The sequence below is a fragment of the Rhagoletis zephyria genome, unplaced genomic scaffold (assembly GCF_001687245.7).
Source record: "Rhagoletis zephyria isolate East Lansing unplaced genomic scaffold, Rhagoletis_zephyria_1.1 Rzeph_scaffold_01717, whole genome shotgun sequence".
Lineage (NCBI taxonomy): Eukaryota > Metazoa > Arthropoda > Insecta > Diptera > Tephritidae > Rhagoletis > Rhagoletis zephyria.
The window spans coordinates 46,635-51,338 of NW_016158801.1; the positions used below are offsets into that span (position 1 = coordinate 46,635).

Below are 4,704 nucleotides of genomic sequence, written 5' to 3' on the forward strand. Positions count from 1 at the left end.
GTTCTAAGGACTGGGATGGAGGATTTTTTTTACTAGAATCCGTGGCTGTCTTTTTAGGTGGACTAATAACATGCCCACCTTTATTTTCACGGCTATCTTCGGAGTGTGGAGGGTCGTCGAGACAAGTGAAAGATCTAAACATTTTTTCGTAATGCTTAAATTTCTCAACAAGCGCCGACAGATCCTTCCCGATCTCAGAAAAACCATTTCTGGACTGCCTGAAGAATTTAAATAAATCAACTTCGGTTGATCTACATTTTTGACAAGACCAACGAAGACCCTTACCCTCGTTAATAGCGTCTAATACTCTACCGCTCAAACCAGCACATTTTATATGGGCAATCCCATCGCAGAGCCAGCATGACACATAGGAGTCGCTTTTAACGTGGCAATTGGTGTAAATACACGACATGTTTAAAATTATATTTATTTTTAGGTTTTAGAAGCAAAAAAGCAAAAACGGTTTTGAAAACGATGTATTAATCAGTGAACCAATCAGCTGGTAAATATCAGTTAGCGAACAGTTTTAAATGCACTGTATATTTGACACCTAATAAACACAACGCAAACAGCTGTGACAAAGATGAAACAGCAGAAATGACAAAAAGAGCAAAATCAATGTGCACAAACAAAAACAATTGTACAACAACAATATATTATATGAAAGCGAACGTATAAATTTATTTATTTATTTTTGTTTGTATGTGCGTATCTAGCAAGTTTGATGTGTGTTTAGTACTCCTCAAAGGCTGATCTGCCCTTTAGCAACCAGAATTTGGATGCAGTGGACTGTATGTTAATGTGCTAGTTACTTTTCCTCTCGGCGGAGATGGACCATGGAAACATTGACACATATGTGGCTCGCAATTCCAGCAGGGCATCAATGTTTTAATTTAGTGAAAAGGAAAGAAGACAAGTTTGTTTAAATTAATAATATGCTTGCTAAGTCTTTATTGAAAGTGTTTGGTTTTCGGAGAATATTTTACAATATTACCTTGTGTGAGATGAAGGGTGGTGGTTTATAGGCGTCCGTGCTCGCTCGCTGGTGATTAAAATGGAATGACCGCGCTGTTTGTTGACGGATTGAGCCGAACCCTCAAACAGCGAGCTGTTTTGAGGGGAAATTTGGCTAATTCGTTATACTAATTGGCGGGAAAAATAATGCAATTATTTATATGTTCATATTCGTATGTATGTACATATCGGTGTGTATGCACATGAACATTAGGGTGGTTCACCCTTTCAAAGTTTGGTTTAGGCTAGTGGCCTAAACATATACATATGTGCATATGTATGTATGCTGTATGCATAACAAAATGCATACCCAAAACAAACACGAAAAATATCTCCCATACAACGTCGTTGAAAATTTTTCGCGATAAGCTTTTGTGAGTGATCGCGAATGGATTATTTGCATCGTTTTTCGCATTTATTACCATGTTTATAAGATGCTTCAATTCGTTCTAAGTCAAACCATGTTATTTGGACACACACATGTAAACACATTCTTAAGTCGAATTGAAACTTTTAACCGTGCCACCATAAATCACCTTTTGAATGCGTTGAGTTAAGAGTTGTTGAATCGTGTTAAGATTGCATATAAACACGGGATTTGATTACACGGTTGTTTCATGCAATTCTGTATGAAGTAAAACATTTAAATAGTTCTTGAAATTACATTTAGACTAAGCTTTCTTATAAAATGAATAGCTAATATCCATTTTCAGGGCTGTTAGGGTCTTTAATTATTATTTTTCCATGTTTATTATTTTCAAGAAATTACACATGTGTTAACAGGGATGCATCGGGTTGAACTCTGTTTGAAAGCGTGTTCGATCGACTCATATCTTTTGTTGCATATAAACACCTGCATTTCGAGCGAGCTACACTGACACGAGTTATTTCGATACCGAGTTTGATGCCATATAAACAAGGTAAATGAGAGGCCGAAATCGGCAATGCTCGGACTTCTCATATTCGAGTGAGAGGAAAATTCTTTCCTTTTTACCTTCCTTTTATTAACTCGGGATGTAACTATGTAATATTGATATTCTCAAGTTACATACCTGATGACACTACGAATGACAATTATTATAGGGAGGTTTGAGGTTTTTAAACTATAATTTTATTTAANGAGGCCGAAATCGGCAATGCTCGGACTTCTCATATTCGAGTGAGAGGAAAATTCTTTCCTTTTTACCTTCCTTTTATTAACTCGGGATGTAACTATGTAATATTGATATTCTCAAGTTACATACCTGATGACACTACGAATGACAATTATTATAGGGAGGTTTGAGGTTTTTAAACTATAATTTTATTTAATATTTCGATCGCGAATGAAAAGCAGCGGAAATTTTTTTGTCGATCGCATTCCCAATGTGAGAGATGATAAATTTGTTTGCATTTTTCACTCGCGATAAAAGAATGCAAAAATTGATTTGGAATATTATCGATCGCGATAAATCTCATAAATGAATGAAAACGAATAATCATAAATGAGAATTTCCGAACCCTGCTACATACATTAAAAATCAAGAAAAAGAATACTACTTACAATATTCAGTGATCTTCTTTAATATTTATGAACGACTAAAAATGTGTGCTTTATTGAATATGTACATACGTCTTTGACCACTTGCAAATCAACAATGTTACGAATGCAGACCACCGCTAGCTCACAAACTGAGCTCCTCACTTTGTTCTTAGTAAATGCGATAGCGGCATACATAGTTGCCAACTTGGTGCTTTAAGAACTAGATTTAGTACTTTTTGAAAATTAAAACGCCAAAAAAAATTATTTAGTGTCTAGTGCCATTTTTAGTGCTTTTTTCTGAACTAAAATTACTTCGAGATAGTTAAACCCTGAAATAATTTGAAATATTCAAGGCTGCGGCAGCACTGAATTTACAAAAATCTACAAATTTAAATGGACTAAAATACAACCATGATTGATTAAATGCTGAGGTTGCAAACCCACCTTGTTAAATTCTATTCGCGTTGATAATGCTAGTACGCAAGTAAGTTAAGTATTTCTTTTTTTCTTTTCTAATTATTTTTACAAATTTTGTTTTTTTTTTACCACCTGAGTAAAACACGTCGTTTCTTGGTGTTGAATCCAAATCTGGCCTCACAATTGCTCTAGCACTAGAATTTTGAGATATCCTAACCTCAAAGTGACAAAAACACGGTTTTTAGCGATATTTGAGGTTATATAATGAAAACATCGAATTACTTGCTCATTTCTACATAGGGCATGATTTTCGTTTGTTGGGAGTCGACTTTTCTTTCTCGAGATATACCAGTTTTAATGTGCAGTACTTCGGTATTATGTTAAGAAAAAAGCATCCCTTGATTCAAAAAAATTTGGTGCTTTTAGAGTGTAAAACGCTTTTTTTCCAAGTTTTTGAAAATCAAAAGAAGGCAACACTGGCTGCATAATTTCAGATACACGCATATACTCGTACTCGTGATTGCGGTGGCGGTAGATTTCGTTACTAAGTATTATTGAGTTTGAGTGGTACAGTAAACAAATGTCGTTGCGGTGTATTTGAAAATGCGATACACCGCAACTGATCTCTGATATGCACTCTGCATGGCTTTTTACAATGTATGCTTTCGGGCGAGTCCAAAAATTCACTTTCCTTTTGGTCTACATGAAATTGCAAACACTGTTAATACATCCATTTTTTTACGTGTTTCTAATTAATCAATCTTTGTATATTTATTGATTCCTGCAAAATTGGCCCATGTAGTATAAATATTAACACATTTTTCTGCATTGTTTACATATTTTTCTATGCGTTTTGGCTTTTCTCTCTCGAAATTGCACCAAGATGACGTCACGCAAAAATTACGCCCAAAAATCCTCTCTCATAGGCGCAATCTTGTATTCTATCATTCTNGAAATTGCACCAAGATGACGTCACGCAAAAATTACGCCCAAAAATCCTCTCTCATAGGCGCAATATTGTATTCTATCATTCTTGGTACCTAACGTATTTAAGTCGGAGAGCGGGCTTTGATTTGAGGTCTCTTAGCTTGGTGTGTGCAGCAGAAAAAAGCGAGGTGGAAAGAAATTAAAATAAGATATAGTGGCTTGGTACGTGTGGACTGTAGTGTCCTATGAACAACAGCGACTCTCTTAGCTATTATGCAAATAGTAAACATGCTTATATGTGCTAACGCAAGAATGATAGAATACAAGATTGCGCCAATTTTGAGCGTAATTTTTGCGTGACGTCACCTTGGTGCAATTGCGAGAGAGAAATGCCAAAACGCATATAAAAATATGTTAACAATGCAGAAAAATGTGTTAATTTTAATATTACATGGCCCAATTTTGCAGGAATTAATAAATATACAAAGATCGATTAATTAGGAACACGTAGAAATAACTTTGGACATGTTGCCCTTTAGGTAAGTACGATTTTTAGCACATGAAAAAATGGATGTATAAACAGTGTTTGCAATTTCATGTAGACAAAAGGAAGGTGTACAGCAAAGTGGATTTTTGGGCTCGCCATTGTAAAAAAACCATGCAGAGTGCATATTTATATTAGGTTCGTTCGCGGAGCTGTTAATTGTTCATGTTTAACCAAAACTTACAAGTTTTTGCGTTCGCGTACGCAAAAAACTTGCAAAGTAGGGGAAATTGAGAGAGCAAAGTGACATTTCATTTTGAGGGGAAGCTGCTGGTTTCTG

The 4,704-nt window shown here is 35.4% G+C and overlaps 1 protein-coding gene across 1 annotated transcript in view; it reads right to left on the reverse strand.

Moving 5' to 3' along the window:
• LOC108364937 (uncharacterized) overlaps positions 1-4,704 on the reverse strand; it is a 33,743-nt gene that overhangs the window by 12,623 nt on the left and 16,416 nt on the right. The window lies entirely within an intron of this gene.